We start from the raw sequence: 20,121 nt of genomic DNA, 5'->3' as shown, positions 1-20,121 counted from the left end.
ATGGTTGAACACTGGACTCAAGCTTAGGTCAGTGTGAACAAGCATGTTATATTAGCTACTCTATTTATTTCACATGTTGAAATGTGACTTAAGTCAATCTGATCAGAATGAACATATAGATTTCCAGGGGGGCTACTAGAAAAGAAGCTCACTATTTCCAGTGGACTTCTGTAGCCAGTTTGACACTAGGAGTGAAGTATTTATTTAAGAAAAAAAGAAGCCAGAAAAAGAAGTGAAGCCAAGAGGTGGAGAGAAAGAAACTGAGAATGGATGGCATCACATTAAACCCTTTGTACCACTGAAGCCTGGCAATTACTGAATTTCTCAGTTGTGTCAGGCAATACCTACTTTTTCTGCCTAAGTCAGTTTGGGTTTGGAATTCTCTCACTTGCAACAAAGGGAGCCAACTTAAAGACTTTAGGTAGGGTCCATGGTACCATTTTCTAATACTGAAGTCACTGTAACCTAGAGGGGCAAATTGAAAATACTATATTCTTTTTTTTCTTATTTAACTACACAGAATTACTTTTTTTCTTGTGATGAGAACTTTTAAGATTTATACTCTTTTTAAAAACATATTTTATTTTATATTGGACTATAGCTGGTTAACAATGTTGTGTTAGTTTCAGGTGTACAGCAAAGTGATTCAGTTATACATATACATGTATCTATTCTTTTTCAAACTTTTCCCGTTTGGTTTTTACAGAATATTGAGCAGAGTTCCCTGTGCTATACAGTAGGCCCTTGTTGGTGCTTAGCAACTTTCAAATATACAATATAGTATGATTAACTATAGTGACCACGCTGTCATAACATTCCCAGGACTTATATGCAATACGATATGATTAACTATAGTGACCATGCTGTCATAACATTCCCAGGACTTATTTAAGTTATAACTGAATGTTTGCACCTTTTGATCCCCTTCACTATTTTTACCCAACCCCTGCCCCCGCCTCTGGCAACCACCAATCTGTTTGCTCTATGTATGAGTTCCGGTGTTTTTGCTTCTATTTTTGTTTTAGATTCAGATAGAAGTATATGTCTTTCTCTGTCTGACTTATTTCACCTAGTATAATGGTTTCAAGGTTTATTTTGTAGAAAATGGCAGGATTTCCTTTTTTATGGCTCAATAATATTTAATTGAATGTATAAATATCACATTTTCTTTATCTATTCATCCATAGTGGACACTTAGGTTTCTTCCATGTTCTTGGCTATTGTAAATAATGTGGCAATGAACATGGGAGTGCAGATATATTTTCAAGTTAGTGTTTCTGTTTTCTTTAAATAAATACTCAAAAGTGCAGTTGCTGAATCATGTAACAGTTCCATTTTTAATTTTTTGGAAAACCTCCATACTGTTTTTCATAGTGACTGCACCAATTTACATTCTTACCAACAGTGCATGAGGGTTTCCACTTCTCCACATCCTCACCAACAGCTGTTACATCTTTTCTTTTTGATAATAACCATTCTAACAGGTGTGAGGTGATATCTCGTTGTGCTTTTGATTGCATTTCCCTGATGATTAGTAATGTTGAGCATTGTTTCTTGTACCTGTTGGACATGTGTATGTCTTCTTTGGAAAAAATATCTATTCAGATCCTCTGCCTATTTTTTAATCAGTTTTTTTTTTTTTTTTTTTTTTTTTTTTTTTTGCTATTCAGTTGTAGGAGTTCTTCATATATTTTATATACTAACCCCTTATCAGGATATGGCTTGCAAGTACGTTCTCCCATTCAGGAGATTGCTTTTTCATTTTGTTGGATTCCTTTGCTGTGTGTAACCTTTTAATTTGATGTAGTTCCACTTATTTATTTTTTGCTTTTAGTGTAAAATCCAAAGGCATCATTGTAATGACTAATGTCTATGAGCTTACTGCCTATGTTTTCTTCTTGGAGTTTTATGGTCTTAGATCAGTCAAGTCTCTAATCCATTTTTAGTTAATTTTTGTGTATGGTGAAAATAGTGGTCCAGATTCATTCTTTTGCATGTGGCTTTCCAGTTTTCCCAACACCATTTATTGAAGAGACTTTCTTTTCTCCATTGTATACTTTTGGCTCTTTTGTCTTAATTAATTGACCATATATGTGTGGTTTTATTTCTGGGCTCCCTATTATGTTCCATATGTGTCTGTTTTATATGTCAATACCATACTGTTTTGATTACCATAGCTTTGTAATATCATTTGAAGTTAGGAAACATGAAACCTTCAGTTTTGTTCTTTTTTCTCATGGTTATCTGGCTACTTGGGGTCTTTTGTGTTTTCATACAAATTTTGGAATTGTTTGATCTATTTCTGTAAAAATGCATTGGAATTTTGATAAGGATTGCAAAAATGCTATATTCTTATAAGTACCTTACCCTACTATTTCACCTATCATTCCCAGACACAGACTTCTGTCTGTGAGATCAGGACTTGACTTGAAATCAAGCAATGATAAACCCTTTCCCAGGACTTTAAATTGGGGACCAGGGATAATAAAGCAATGTTGTCCCTTGCAGCAATGATTCAACCATGTGCACAAGCCAGTCTTATTAAATAAAACCTAGAAGGCAATGAAAAACCAGATCTAGAAGCATTGAACATTTCAATAAATTCCTCCTTTTTTCCTAAATGAACTTGATTACAGATTAAGACAAGTAACAAAGTAGTGATTAACACAAGACTTAAAGTCCAGGTCTGTTGGACAACAAAGCACATTCACACCACAACTGGAACCTACGTTGACACTTTTATTACGTTCTCTTGGTGACTGATATGGCACTTGGCACAGTGAATGCATTTTTGTTGGTTAGATCCCTATGCTAATTTCATATTTGATAAATCTTTTTTACAAGAATATTTTATATAAAATTTTGTAGGAATCCCTTGAGACAATGTCACTTGAGTTGTTTCCTATCACCTGCTTTATTCAAGAAGCAGCCTGGCTATGGGACAGCATTCATGTTTGTGCTCTACTGGGAATGCCCCATTTTGGCCAGGTCTTACTCCTGTATGGTAACCTGAGATCTTGCTTTCAGGTAAAATGTCACTGATTGAATAGGACCAAGTACTCCTGTACTGAGATAAAAAGCATGATAATGAGCAAAATTATCTAGAATAGGAGGGGTGTCTGTGCACTTTTGCTGAAAGACCATAACTTTTAATAGAGCAATATTTCTTCACAAATATTTTTTCTCCACTGTAAATAATGGAAAAGGTGTTTTCAATCTGAACTTCCACCAGCGTCAGCCTCTGCATGAATTTGTACCATTTTTATGCCCATGTCTAAGTCCTGTGATCAGGTACAATATAATTTCTGAAAGTCATTTCTTGTGCTATTTCAGTCTATGATGATTTGATGAAGAAAATTTAAAAGTCCATTGGCTTTAAACTTCTAACCTACACATTCTGTTTAAGTTCCTTGAAGAAAGAAAGAAAATCCCTGAAAATGACAGTGATGAATGCTTCCAAGAAAGACATATTGAGGGGTCAGTTCACAGACAGACATTTTTATTAGGAGGGTCTGAAATACATTTTCAGAATCTCCCCCTGTCTCAGCCTCATAGTCATAACGTGGGTTAAATAATGTGCTGAGTCCAAGAGGTTTAGCACAAGTCTCTCTTCATTTCATGTAGCAACTCATTAAGGACTTCGAAGGTGAACTGAACTAGATAAAAGTTCTGCATCTCCTGCCATTCTGATCAGTCATCCTCATGCATTCTTACCTAAAAGCTGGGGTTGACTCTAAGGATTCCTATTCCCATTTTCCTCTGTAAGATTAGCAATCAGTGTGTAGAGTCTCTGGGGGAAGCATGTTAGAGCAAAAGCTGATGGTATCCTGGGCGGGAGTCTAACTCTCAGTGAATTTATCATGCAATCAGGGTGTTTTTGTTGATAATTTAGATACAGTGTTTGATGGAGGGAAATTTACCAGTGGAAACATTCTCTAATGAACTTCAAAAGATAAGACTCATATTTCTATCATACTTTTTTCTGCCAAATTAACTTTCAGCGGGCATGATGTAAGAGAGATAACATGAACAAAAAGAACTGCTGACTTTAACATGAACAAAAAGAACTGCCGACCTTAACAGAAACCAGAATCTTTGTGTAGTTAAAGGGGAATGTTCTTATTCTCGTTTCTGACTAATCTGTTAGCTACTTGTTTAACATCCTCTTTATCTAACTCTTAAAATGTCTTTATTATTATAACCGAGATGAAATTATAAAGAAGGAAATATTAGAATAGACTTCGAGTGTTTGCAGAAGCTATCTTTATTGTTATCATATTTTCAAAGGGAACTGAGCAATAAAGATGAGAGGAACCTCACTTCCTTTCTGAATTCTTAACATCTGCATCTTAGTTATCATGTGATGGCAGCTAATTCTGGTCTAATAAATATTGTGAAAATAATTACTGTTAAACTTTAAACTAAGGTTTTAGCAGCAACATGGATGGACACAGAGACTATCATACCAAGCGAAGTCAGAAAGAGAAAGACAAATACCATATGATATCATTTATATGTGGAATCTAAAATATGACACAAATGAACATACCTACAAAACAGAAACAGACTCACAGACATAGAGAACAGGCTTGTGGTTGCCAAGGAGGAAAGGGGTCTAGGAGGGATGGGTTGGGAGTTTGGGTTTAACAGATGCAAACTAGTATATATAAGAGGGATAAATAACACGACCCTACTGTATAGCACAGGGAAATATGTTAAATATCCTGTGATAAACCATAATGGAAAAGAATATATATGAAAAATAATATATATATACATATGCATAACTAAGTCACCGTGCTGTACAGCAGAAATTAACACAACTATACTTCAATAAAATTTAAAATTATGAAAAAATAAAATAAAATAAAGTTTTATATAACTCTCTTAAAAGAGCCTGTGTTGCAGTATACAGGCTCAATCTTAATTTCTGCCATTACAACATAAAATAAAAATACAGACTTGGTAGGAAAGTTAAAACGACATCTAGAAACAGGCATTGCACTTCTCTTTGACAACTCCTTTCTCCACCTGCCCCACTCCCACTGAGAAGATTAAAGCTACATTTCTCCCTGGAGGTAGAAAGTTAATGAGAAAATCTAAGGGCACATATTCAATTTCTTCTCTTTCACAACCCTCTCTTAGGATAAAGGACTCAGCTGCCCTTTATTTTTACACTGCAAAACACAAAGGATCCAAGGACTTCCCTGGAGCCAGAGCAGGTGAGGAGTGGAGAGCACATCTGCCTCCTCACTGCTTACCTATCCCCATTCACCTTGTCTGGGGTCTATCGTGAACCTCCACTGCCAACCTCCACTACAAAGTGGGGACATGTGGCTTCTACTTGTTTACCTGCTGGCAACCACTTCCAGAACCCCATGACCCTTTAGGGATTTATAAAACCTAAAGATGTTCTAAAGGAATTTATATGAGTTAATGGTAATAATTCATATATATTTTGATCTAGAAAGAGAAGTTTTAAATAGTGACAACAATAATAATAGGGGAAAGGTGGGGGGAAGGGATAAATTAGGAGTTTCAGATTAACATATACACACTACTATATATAAAATAGATAACCAACAAAGACCTACTGTATAGCACAGGGAACTCTACTCAGTATTCTGTAATAACCTATATGGGAAAATAATCTGAAAAAGAATGGATACATGTATATGTATAACTGAATTACTTTGCTCTACACCTGAAACTAACACATTATAAATCAACTATACTCCAATATAAAATTAAAAAAACATCTAACACTTACGTAGCTATTACAGTGGGTCAGGCAGTGTTCTAGCACAAAAATAAAATTATGGCTTTGAAACATAGGGTATAGATTGTAACTAATCCTATAGCATGACTACAATTGATATGGTCAACATCCATCCCACTCCATTCGTAAGTGTTTCTGTATTTCAAAATCTAGAAAACTAAGAACTGCATCTCCCAGATACTTAGAGCCAGGGTTTTGGATGAAAAGTAGTTTCTACCAATTAGGTGTATTCATATGAGATCCAGAAGGTATCAGTGAGGCTAAAGCCTTTTTTTTGCTGCTGCTTCTAGAAGCATGCCCGATTGTGGATATTTATAACAGCTGTTCCTTTGATACCTGGATTGTTGTTACAATTTTACACTCTTAAATTAATTCCAGTGGCAGCCTCCTACTTCCTACTCCTCCAGTCCTGCGAAGGAGAGCACCTTATTCTCTGTATTAAATTATTTTCTTCTTAACAATTTTGAAGGGACTTCTGCTTCTTAAACTGGAATTTGACTGATACCATATCTGAAACCATAAACATCTGCATACAACAGACCTACAACGAGGGAAATCTGCAAGTGTTACCTTACCTGGTAGGATCTGAAGACAACGGTGATCTGCTTATGGTTGAAAAATGAAATATTGGCAGCCCATCGACTGCCAAGGCAGAAAAGTGGCTTACATGATCATTAGTAAGTGCTGAAACAACATGACCGGGGAAGTCAGATCTTGGTGGACCAATTAGGGGTGAAAATAGGACATGGTTGAATGAGGATCACAGGCACTGTGGAGTGGGCAGATTAATTCTGACAGCTCTGGGGGCATTCAAAAGTACTTGAAAGAAATTCCATCAAGAGAATGAGAAAACAATCCACAGATTGGGAGAAAATTTTTGCAAAAGATATATCTGAATAATGAACGTTTTATTTTTAATCCTTCCACCACTTTTCTCCTTTGGTAATCATAGGAATGTTTTCTATGTCTGTGAGTCTGTTTCTGTTTTGTAAATAAGTTCATTTGTATCATTTTTTTAGATTCCACAAATAAGTGATATCATATATTTGTCTTTCTCTGTCTGACTTACTTCACTTAGTAAGATAATATCCAAAAGATACAATAAAGAATCTATGAAACTATGGTACATCCATATAATTAATACCATGTAGCCATTAAAATTATATGTGGTAGAACAGTTAATAAAGCGAAAAGATATTGAAATGCTATAGTGAAAAAGTCAGCTCACAAAATAATATAATGAGTCCTTAAAAAACGAAATACATAATACACAGATATAGAAACAAAAATACTTGAAGGAAATGTGGTAAAATGAGTAAAGAGTTTTCTCAGGGTTTTTTTTTTTTTTTAATTTTCTCCATTTTGATTATCAGCATTTTCTACATTCCTGATGAATAACAAACATTTTTAAAGAGAGCATGTAAAAAGTGAATATTGAAAAATAATATGATAGAGAGAAAACCAATTTAGAAATGATAACCTTGACAATACCCACTAATATTTCAATTAACAAATTCCCTGAGACGTGTCAATGGGAGACAGAGATAAAATGTTTTCTGTGTAATATCCTGGCAGTTACTCATCAGTTCACTGAAGCAGGCTGCCAGCACAACCTTGTAAATATAATCAAGGTAGCAAAGCAAAGCCATGGACAAGTATCTCTGCTCACTCTTTTTTTTTTTTTTTTTGGTACTTTATTTATTTATTTATTTTTAACATCTCTATGGAGTATAATTGCTTTACAATGGTGTGTTAGTTTCTGCTTTCTTGATTGCCAGTGGCAGTGGTGGAGATATTGAAGGTTATGGAATATATACAGGGTGGCATTTTTTAGTAAATAATACACACAATTTCAATAGCAGTGATCTTCAATCGATACAAAAGAATGTGTGAGTACCACATTTATCAGCCATGACATAGAAGTCAGTCAAATAAAATGATGGTCCTTGGGCTTTCCTGGTGGCGCAGTGGTTGAGCGTCCGCCTGCCGATGCAGGAGTTATGGGTTCGTGCCCCCGTTCAAGAAGATCCCACATGCCGTGGAGCAGCTGGGCCCGTGAGCCATGGCCGCTGAGCCTGCACGTCCGGAGCCTGTGCTCTGCAACGGGAGAGGCCACAACAGTGAGAGGCCCGCGTACGGCAAAAAAAAAAAAAAAAAAAAAAAAAAAAAAAATATATATATATATATATATATTTTTATCATGAACATTAAAAACATTAATATTTCTAAATATTAATGAATTATTGTTGTTATGAAAATATGATTATGTCACTCTCTCATCCTGCAATGTCTAAGTTTAGTAAACCATAGGACCCAAGGAATTATACATGTGACATATTACTGCAAACAAGTCTGTCTGCTCAGGATAATCAGGAATAAATAATTCATCAGGTATGCTGCAGGTGTCCAGGCATCCTCTGTCGTGCTCATCTTTACCAAAAATAAACTCCAAAGCTGCTGAACTTGCTTCTGGTTCTCCAAAGAAGAACTCAGTGAGGAACTGCCATTAATTTTTTTTTTTTTTTTTTTTTAGAGCTAATTGTGGAGTCAGATCAATGTCAGGAAGAATAAAAACTGATCTTCTTGAATGTCATACCTTGAATGTCAAAGAAAGTGTTAGTCTGAAATGAATAGACCTTATAAATATCCCTAACACCCATAGACATTTTTCTTACTGATATGGTTCTAAATGTATGACACCAACTCATAGTGATGGGAATACTTCCTTTGTCAGCCAAGGATGAAGTGTTATGTTCTGAACTACATACTCTTCCTGAAATTCTTACAGTATCTTTATCCCAGTTGGTTTATTCTACTCTGTTTCTGCTAATGATTGACTTTTTGGCTCAATATTAAAATATACAATAGGTTTTTTGGCTTTTCTTTTATTCCAGACAGTCTAGTGTAAAACACTGCTACTGGACACATAGGATAGGCATTAGTCCATCCTTATTTAAGTTTGGAGACTTTCAGATTTAGAAGGGGTAAATCACCCATGAGCCTGAGTTCACAACGTTGTTAAATGATGGATTGATATGGATCTGACTTAAAGCTTTTTAAAATATAATTCTTTCTATTTTATTTGTGGCACCCATGGCTGTCATACATTTCAATTTATTTAGTGTTGGCTTTGTGTTTATATAAATACCTCTTTTGTGGGTGTCATCTGTCTCTACCTATCTGCCAAGTAGGAGAGGTGTTGATTGACTCAGGAACAATATAATATAACCTCAATAATTAGGTGGCTGGCCAGGTTCACTTCAGTTCAGGGTTGCATCATATTACCAGTGTTTCCCTAGCACTCCCCACCCCCATCCTACCTACATCTAGATGGAGCTAGACACCTAGCTCATGCCAATGGAAAGTAAACAAAAGATATGCATGTTACCCACAGGCCAAGAGCATTAAAAAGAAAGTTGCTTTCTTCATCCTTCTTTTTTTCAGACAGTTTTCATGGCTTGTTCAAGGTGAGCATAATTAACTTGTAAGCTGCATGGAAAACATAGCAGAGTCACAAAAGTCAAGAAAAACCAGCAGTAAGAAAACATTTGGAGTGAACTAGGCACCAATACCTGTTTTAGATTTCCATTAATGAGAAATAAACTTCTATTACACTTAAGCCATTATACACCCTGAGGTCGGTTTGTTATAGCAGCTGTCATCACACTGCTTTGGTCCTCGGACTATTTCCATGCTCTGAAAACCTTCTTAGTGGTGGATACTCATCCCTAAACACATTCTATCCACTCACTTTTCTCAGGGCTCAACATGAAGACCCTTTGCTAGATCTGTTATTTGCTTAAAGTAATAACTCTGTGGAGTAGTTTTAGGGTCCTATTTTTACCTGGGCAAAATATAGACAAAGTCTTCATTTCAACTGAAATGATGGGCTCTGTTACAAGGTTGCCAGGAGCTCCACCTGACATGGGACAAAAGAAGCCTAGATCCCTCCATTCATTCATGTTTCATTCCACAAATAGGAACTGAGGACCTGCTGTATGCCAAATATTGTACTATGTTCTAAACTCAAAAATTAAATAGGACACAGCCCTCCCTCCAAGAGCCTACCACCTGGTACTTACTGTGAAGCACTGTGAGTCCTCTAGTCAGAGTGACTGAATTTTAATTTTGGCTTCCTGACATATTGAGTGATCCAAGTAAAATCATGTAGCTTCTTTGTGCCTTTGTATCCTTATATGTGAAAGGGAAATGATAATAATACAAATGTCACAAGGCTATGGTGAGAATTCATTGAGATTTTTGTAGAGTTCTTGGCACAGTTCTTAGGAACTTGCTAGAGATCAATAAATGTTAGATCATTATTAAATGTTGAGAGCAAGGTATATGCATGACCAAATCATGTAGGGCAGTGTACCTTGAACACTAGGGTTGATATGAATCACCTGGGACTCATTAAAATTCAGATTTTGAATCAGAGATCTGCAGTGGGACCTGGATTCTGCATTTCTAGCAAGCCCAGATGATGCTAATGTCTCTGATCCAAGGACCACTTTTTGGTATAGCAAAGTCTAGACCCACGTTGTCCAATAGAACTTTCTGTAATGATGAAATGTGCTATATTTGTTCTTTCTAATATGGCAGCTACTAACCACCTGTGGCTATTGAAATGTGGCTAGTGCAATGGAGAAACTGAATTTTTAATTTTGTATTATTTTATTTTTTATTTATTTACTTTTATTGGGGTATAGTTGATTTACAATATTGTGTTAGTTTCAGGTGTACAGCAAAGTGAATCTGATATACATATACATATATCCACTCTTTTTTAGATACTTTTCCCGTATAGACTATTACAGAGTATTGAGTAGATTTCCCTGTGCTATACAGTAGGTCCTTATTAGTTATTTATTTTATATATAGCAGTGTGTATCTGTCAATCCCAAGCTTCCAATTTATCCCTCCCCCCACCTTACACCCCCCATAACCATAAGTTTATTTGCTACATCTATAACTCTGTTCCTGTTTTGTAGATAAGTTAATTTGTAGCCTTTTTTTAGATTCCACATATAAGCAATATCATATGATGTTTGTCTTTATCTGTCTGACTTACTTCACTCAGTATGACAATCTCTAGGTCCGTCCATGTTGCTGCAAATGGCATTATTTCATTCTTTTTTATGGCTGTGTAGTATTCTATTGTATATTTGTACCACATCTTCTTTATCCATTCTTCTGTTGATGGATATTTAGGTTGATTCCATGTCCTGGCTATTGTAAATAGTGCTGCAGTGAACACTGGGGTGCATGTATCTTTTCAAATTATGGTTTTCTTCAGATATACACCCAGGAGTGGGATTGCTGGATCATATGGTAGCTATATTTTTAGTGTTTTAAGGAACCTCCATACTGTTCTCCACAGTGGCTGTACCAATTCACATTCCCACCAGCAGTGCAAGAGTGTTCCCTTTTCTCCACACCCTCTCCAGCATTTATTGTTTGTAGATTTTTTGATGATGGCCATTGTGACTGGTGTGATGTGATACCTCATTGTAGTTTTGATTTGCATTTCTCTAATAATCATACTCTGGTTTATCTTCAGATTGTATACATTTTTCACCTTGTATTTACTGTTAATAAATGCAAATTTATTTGGACATATGAAGCTAATGGCTAGTGTATTCAACATCAGAGGTCTAGACTAGTAGTTCTTAAGACTGGCCACATGTTCAAGCAAGGATCAGTAGCTAAGAATAAATGTAGAGGATTGGGTTACATAATCACTGGCATAGTGAAATTATCTTCAGAAGTTTGAAATTACCTTGAAGATTGCTAGAAGAACTGTTGTTCTTTAGAGGTTCCATTTACCCTAATGTTTGTCAAACAGTGGACCAGGTTGTACCACGTGTATTCCTTGTCCAACTGTATTAGTTAGGAGGAATGCTTTCAGCAAGGAGGAATTGAAAATCCAAATTACTGTGGTTTAAACAAATAAGTTTCCCCTCTTCAAATAACAAGCATTTCAGGAACAGGGAGTGGTTGGTTGGTCTAGCTGGTTAACAATGATCTCAGAGACACAGATGCTAGTTTTCTCCTCCAACACTTTAAGCCTGTTAGCTTTTGTCTTCAAGCTTGTAGCCTCATGACCCAGGATCCTTAAATCAGCTTCAGGTGTCCATATTCAAGACAAGGTTGAGAAGCCCAGTCAACCTGCACCTGTACCATTTTATTAGAATACTTACATCCTATTGTCAAGGGTGGTTGGAAAAATTAATATTTAGCTGGGTGCATTGCTGTTTTAAAAAAAAAAAAACCTGAAATTTTGGCAGAAGTAAGAAAGTGGTATTGATACTAGTTAGGCAACCAATAGTGTCACACATACAGTATCAAATTATTATTTATTCATGCAAACATGAATAAATACATTTTTTTAAATAAGTGAGACATCAGTAAGAGATATCAATTATCCATATTCATTATGAATTTAAAAGAAACTGATGAGGGGATAAAACTATGGCATGAATGAATTAGTGGTAAGCACTGAATCCATCTGAATAATAAATAAATATAAATAAATGAAATTATGGTTACTATGTTGATTACAAATGTTAAAATATTTTGTAAAAAGCCTCAAAATGTCAAAAGATGATCAGTATTAATAGAATGGGGAAAACAATTACAAACCCAACCAATAAATATCAGGAGATTAGTAAAGTGGTAGAGGAAAAATGTAATTCACTGTTCTGTTAAGTTGAGAAACATAGCTTATGTGTTTAAGTAATTATTTTAAGAGAAGAAAAGTAAACACAAATAGAATTTTTAAAACAAGCTATGTACCTTCTAAATCACTGCAGGAGTTGAGGGGCTCAGATCAAGTTTTAAAGAAATGGATGAGATTTTTTAAAAATAAAAAGTGAAAAAAACATCAAAGAAGCAGTAAGCCAAAGCTTGACATAAAATTACAATACAGAAAGCCCATCTGTTATAACAATATATATATATAGTAGGAAAATAGTGCATGAGAAAACTACTCAACTTGACTCAAAAAAGAAAAGTTTATTGTATGTTATATGTAATATATATACCACACAGAAATTTAAATATGCAAACAGTAAAAGAACAAAGAAATACCAGACAAACCACACAAAATGAAAAATAATCTTAATAAAGTTATAGTTTATAATATATAATATGCAGTATTATATATAATATAAATATATATTTATAATATACATATATATACATATATACATACACATATATATAAAATATATGCTGCATATAAAAAGTATCAACTAGGATGAATCTATTTTATAATGACTCTGAAATGACTTTGCAAAAATCATAATAATCCTAAAATTTTATGTATTATTTGACATAACCCTGAAATATAGATTATAAACCTGCTAGAAATATAAGAAGAATTTAGCAAAAATCAATATTAATAAAATTGTTTTATCATTCTGTTCTTAGTTTTTAATGAACTAAGAAAAAATTTCAGCAATATAAGGTAGTTCTGAATATTTTAATTGATGGCCCTAGTAGATATGTATCCTGGAAACAAAGACACATCTTGGGATACATGAAGCATGAATTTAAATTAGTCATAGGTATGGACATGTAAAACATAATATCAAAAAAACCTAGAAATAGACCATTTCACCACACCCTTATAATAGTAAAGTCAAAATAATAAAAATTAAGGAGGAAGTCTTCCAACTATTGGAAATTTAAATTTTTTCTTGAGAAAACTAGAATCAAAGACGAAAATAAGATGGCAATTGTGGTGTATATAGAAAAAACATAATCTTAAGAACATATATATCAAGCTTATGAGATAGAATGCAGAATTTCTTCAGAGGAAAAATGTGGCGCCATATATACTTTTATTACATGACAAGAAAAAAATAAAAATAAGTGCATTTGGCACTCAGCTAAGAAGGGAGAAAATAAATTTTAAAAAATATTTTTAAATCATAGGATTAAGGAAAAATAAGTAAAAGACAAAAGTTAATAAATTAGAACACAGAAAATTATAAACTAGATATGAGATGGAGACCCAAGATGAGAAAACCATTTCCTTCTTTCCTTATTGGAAGGAAGTATTCAAGTATATATAAAAATATTCAATTTGGTGAGATGTCATTTCTTGTTTCTATAGGTTGGAGAAGTTTTATAGAATTGTGAACATCCCATAAGGTTTTACAAAGCAATTCTCTGATAATATCACACGCTTCCAAACAAAGCATGTAGTCATCTCAAACTTCAGGAAATACCAAATCGTTCTCTCAGGGGAGATGTACTACTCCAGCTCGCTTTAGCTGTCATTGGGCCCTGTGATGCACATCCAGGGTGACTGCAGGTCTGTCCCCATCAGACCATAATTGTTGCCTCTGCTCCGACATGGAACACTGACAGCAAGAAATAGCTCCATTCTGAGCAATCCCTGCTATCACTTAATGATGAACATGCTGAAGGGTAATTTTCCTTTACCAACCCGGCCTTCTGAATCTCCATTTCTAAATTGATAAAGAACTCTCTTCATGGATTTTGAACAACATATTTTTTATTCAATACCTTGGAATCTCTTGCCATCTTGCAAATGAATTGCAGCAAACAACATGAATGGCTAATTGGTAACGCTGGGAAAATGGCACTCCATCAAAGCAATTATGTGAGGGAAATGGAAATATTTGCATGCTTTTGTTATTTGTGTTAAACATATTCCAGGGAAGATATCTGATATATGTCAACTAAACAATCATTACAGACTCCTCTTAGCAAAGTAAAGCCACAGAATACATCAGGTCATTAGAATTCTGACAGTGTGTTCAGTGTGATTTCTACATATAGAACATTCTACAAAGCACTTGCCATTCACATCACTATGAAGCCTCCTTATGTTCTGTATCAAGGGGTCCATACATGATGAAACAAAGAAACCTGGTCTCCAATTCCAAGCCTCCAGTCCCTACCTGGTAGATGGGCCTCTTTATTTAGAACACAAATCTAAACTTGTCCCCAAATGATGGCCCTATCACATGCTTGGTTGATTTCTTATGTATCCTTGGAAAAGCCACATTTTCCATCTGTGCAATATTGTCTCTTTTAGTAATAAGGGTTAATAATTATTGTCAGAACATGTACATTAATTTGTTTGTTGTTATGTGCAGGCAAATTCAGCTCTTTGAAGCTATTATACTGCAAAGCTGTGCTCTATAGACAAGCACTTCTATGGATTAATATACATATTTACAGTAGTCTAATATGAAAAATTAAGACTATGTGGTATTCACATTCTCAAGCTTGATTTTTGTAAGGGATGTGGGGTTTATCACCATGGAGGAGAAAAACCGTTAAGGCTAAAGTTAGAAGTCTGAATTTAGTCTCAATTTCACCAATTAGCTCTGTGAACTTTTATGAACCATTTACTTGTCTGGGCCTCATATTCTTTACATATAGTATCAGGGTAATACTCCTAACTATTCTATATCACTTTTATATGTTGGGTTTTCTAAATTCTAATAAGATGTTTGAAATTTTAGGTATTATTTTTACTCTTGTTGCTCTTTTTTGAAAATTTTATTGAAGTATAGTTGATTTACAACATTGTGTTAATTTCTTCTGTACAGAAAGTGACTCAGTTATACATATATATATATATATATATATATTCCTTTTCATATTCTTTTCCATTGTAGTTTGTCACAGAATATTGAATATAGTTCCTAGTGCTTTTATTGGTTATAGTTATAGGAATGGTTGATGGTACTGGCCTGGCCAAAATGTTCATTCGTTTTTATTTCAGTAAGATGGCTCTAGTAGCATTTAGTTGTGTTTAACTTCATAAAACAATTTTGTTAGATTGTAAGTGACTGCTGTCATAACAGCATGCACTTAAAAAAAGACATCAAAATTGGTGAATTTTTGTGTAGCCATTTTAATGTTGAAGATGGAAGAAAAAGAGCAACATTTTTGGCATATTATGTTTATTGTTTCAAGAAAGGTAAAAACACAACTGAAACACACACAAAAAAGATTTGTGCAGTGTATGGAGAAGGTGCTGTGACTGATTGAACATGTCAAACGTGGTTTGTGAAGTTTCGTGCTGGAGATTTCTCGCTGGACGCTGCTCTACTGTTAGGTAGACCAGTTGAAGTTGATAGCGATCAAATCGAGACATTAATTGAGAACAATAAACGTTATACTACATGGGAGATAGCTGACATATAATATCCAAATCAAGTGTTGAAAATCACTTGCACCAGCTTGGTTATGTTAATCACTTTGATGTTTGGGTTCCACATAAGTTAGGTGAATAAAACATTCTTGACCGTATTTCCACATTCAATTCTCTACTTAAACGTTATGAAAATGTTCTGTTTTTTTTTAAAAAAATGTAAAGGATGATGAAAAATGGATACTGTGCAATGACGTGGAATGGAAGAGATCATGGGGCAGGCGAGATGAACAACCACCAACCACACCAAGGCCAGTCTTCATCCAAAGAAGGTGGTGTTGTGTATATGGTGGGATTGGAAGGGAGTCCTCTATTATGAGCTCCTTCTGGAAAACCAAATGATTAATTCCAACAAGTACTGCTCCCAGTTAGACAAACTGAAATCAGCACTTGACAAAAAGTGTCCAGAATTAGTCAACAGAAAACACAAAATCTTCCATCAGGATAACGTAAGACCGCATGTTTCTTTGAAGACCAGGCAAAAACTGTTAAAGCTTGGCTGGGAAGTTCTGACTCAACCTTCGTATTCACCAGACATTGCAACTTCAGATTTCCATTTATTTCAGTCTTTAGAAAATTCTCTTCATGGAAAATATTTCAGTTCCCTGCAAGACTGTAAAATGCGTCTGGAAGAGTTCTTTGCTCCAAAAGATAAAAAGTTTTGGGAAGATGGAATTATGAAGTTGTCTGAAAAATGGCAGAAAGTAGTGGAACAAAAGGGTGAATATGTTGTTCAATAAAGCTCTTGGTGGAAAAGAAAAATGTGTCTTTATTTTTACTCAAAAATGAAGGCACATTTTGGCCAACCCAATAGAATGATGGCATTAAATATTTTGTTTTGTTCAAATTAAAAAACAGCCTGCTCTGAACAACATATAACACTGAGGTTAATTTGATTTTAATACCAATGTCTTAAAATCTTTGTAGTTCTTAGCTATAGAATTAAGAGTCTGAACAGCCTGCAAGAAAGCTTTCCAGCCTAGAAAAATGGTAAGTAGTAAGGCCCAGGGCTTTTATCAAGAGCCAGTGCTCTCCCTTAGTTGTTGGCTCTTTTCTCACCAGGCTGGGGTGCTGGCCCTTGTGTGCAGTGGGAAGGGGAAGTGAAATGAAAGTGAGTTTCCTTCTCAGTGTTATGAATTGAATATTCCTTGAAGACTTAAAAAGAGCAGGTGGAGATGGGTTGCCACTTAGGTTCTCTGGAGAGCGAACTGTGAGTTGCAGGTTAACTGAAAGATGTTTATAAAGTAGTGGCCTTAGGACCAATCCCTCTGGAGACAAGGGAAAGGCAGCAGCAATGGGCAGAGGGAGAAACTGGGATTCAGCCTTAGTGGTAGCCTAAGAGACCACATAGAGAGGCTCTATAGCTATTGACCTTCCAGAGTTGTTAAGATTCGGGCAGAGTTGGCCTGACCTCTTTATGCAAGGATTGGTCCAACATTCTTTGTGGGCTGCCCTGGGAAGGGTGGGATGTTTCTGAAAGCAGCCAGCAGCTGAGGCAAGCCTGAAGGGGCAGCCACTTAAGCATATCTGCCAGCAACTGGGACATTAAGACCCTCTTTGAAAGGAAATCTTGGCACATCACAGGGTTCACAACAAGCCCCACTAGCTACAGAGAAGAGATAAGGGAGTTGAGAGAAAATAAAATTAATGAGTTTAATATTTATTATGTTCCAGGTGCTGGACTAGACATTGCCTTGGTTATCTCATTTAACTATTACTACTCTCTATGTGTTTAAGTGGTTACTTTATTTTACAGGTGAGAAAACCAAGTTTCAGAGAAGCTAAGTAGTTTGCCCCAATCCACATAGCAAAGAGGTGGCCAAAGAAAGGTTGCTTGAGTACAGGGCTCACGTCATTAACTAGTTCCCAATCCTGCCCTAGAGAAGAGACTAAGAATCCTAAGAATTCAGGATTCAAACGTAAATAGGATTCCTCCCAAACTCATCCCTTCCCTTTTATCACAATAAAACTAAACATCCTATCTAATTATTTTTGACTTGGACATCATCTTTGAACAAAGAACAAACATTTAATGGTCAATCAGTTGAACATACATTCTGAAGTAGCTTTATTGTGTCTATTATAGTACAGAGAATTTCTAAAAATGCTACAATAATAATAAGAAAAATGTTATGCAGTGTTACATCAGGATTTATACCTTGGTTTTTGGAGTAATTCAAGCAAAGTCTAATGGAAAAATAATGAGGAAGAGAACTGATTCAAATACTCACAGTCCAAAAGTCAATTAACATTGCTGTCCTGTTGTTCACTGTTTAATACAGCACAACAGTTTTCTAGTTCTGGGTGAAGTTATCTTTCATGAAATGCAAAGCTTCTTATCAGTTAAATAAAATGAGTTCCAAATTGCAAACTCCCAATATATTATGACTTTCATAATTCATCTTCAATAACACAAGGAAACGGGAGAGAAAATAATTCCATATGAAAGTTGAAGTCAGCTTCAGCAGCTCATAACAATTATCACTCTCAAAAGCTGGTGCAATGCCAGATAATATGTTATTTCAAAACTACAGTTACTTTTTCTATATATTTTATTTAAACTAATCATTGATCATATTAATAATTTCCACTGAGTTTGTTCTTTCAAACAGTCAAAGAAGGATTATTAACCCAAAGCTTCCAATTGATAGATTTAGAAACATATCCTTAAAACAAACAAAAATAAATAAAAAAAGAAACACTCCTACAAATTTTTAATAAGGAAAAAGAATGTCTTTAATATTTCCTTGTCTACTTAATTCTTTTCTTGTCATAGCAATTCTACCACCCTGGAAATAGAGATGGCACCAGTGCATTACCTGCCTTCATGCTAATAAAACACAGCACTTTTCATGTTCATTGTACGAAATAGTGACACACTTTGCTGTATAAAATGCTTGTCTTTCTAGATAGTCAACTCTGATTAATGGAAATATAACTGAACTTGAAATTCAAAGACATGGGCTTTGGGTCTGACTATGCCACTTACGGGTTGTATGACATAACTTGATATGGCACCTCTGAGCTTCAATTTTCTTATTTTTAAAATGGATATGCAAAATAACTAAACCTCATGGGTGTTGGGAGGATAAATTTAGTTAATATGTGTGAAATAAACTTTGGAAACATTAAATACTAATGACTATGCATAATATAAATCATGTTCCAATGGGAGACTGCCAGTTAATATGGCCAGTAAGAGTATATGAGGGAGAACCTTCAAGATGGTGGAGGACTAAGACATAGAGATCACCTTCCTCCCCACAGATACATCAAAAATACATCTACATTTGGAACAACTCTTACAGAACACCTACTGAATGCTGGTGGAAGTCTTCAGACTTCCACAAAGGCAAGAAAATCTCCACATAACTGGGTAGAGCAAAAGAAAAAGAAAAAAAAAAGAGACAAAAGAATAGGTACAGGACCTGTGCCTCTGGAAGGGAGCTGTGAAGGAGGAAAAGTTTCTGCCCACTGGGAAACCTCCTCACTGGCAGGTACAGGGGGGAGATTTGGAGCCTCAGAGGGGAGTGCAGCAACAGGGGTGTGGAGGGCAAAGTGGAGAAGATCTCACACAGGGCATCAGTGCCTGCTGACTAGCACTCCTAGCCTGAGATGCTTGTCTGCCTACAGGGGCAGGTGGGGCTGGAAGCTGAGGCTCAGGCTTCGGAGGTCAGACCCCAGGGAGAGGACTGGGGTTGGCTGTGTGAAGATAGCCTGAGGGGGCTAGTGTGCCACAGCTGAGGGAGTCCGGGAAGAAGCCTGGGCCTGCCAGAGAGTCAAGGGACCACTGTTGCAGGATGTGCTAGGAGGGGAGTGCCCACCATAGGAGCTTCTTGCTCTATGCACTCACTGACAGCAGGGCACAGCCTACACAAGCTCCAGAGATGGGTGTGAGCCACGGCTGTCTTCTCAGACCTCAGAGGCAAGCACGAGAGCTACTGCTGCCGCTGCTGTCACCTAGGGTCCTGTGTGCAAGCACAGGTCACTGCCCACACCTTCCCAGGAAATTGTGAAGCTGGCCACTGCTGAGGGTCCTGCGATCCAGGGCCAACTCCCCAGGAGAATGCAGTGTGCACCTAAGGCTGTTGCAAATTCCCGCGGGCCTCTGCCACCACAGGCACTCCCCGCACATCCCAATTTT

Source organism: Orcinus orca, chromosome 10 (assembly GCF_937001465.1).
Source record: "Orcinus orca chromosome 10, mOrcOrc1.1, whole genome shotgun sequence".
Lineage (NCBI taxonomy): Eukaryota > Metazoa > Chordata > Mammalia > Artiodactyla > Delphinidae > Orcinus > Orcinus orca.
Note: the sequence above shows the minus strand (reverse complement) of the source record.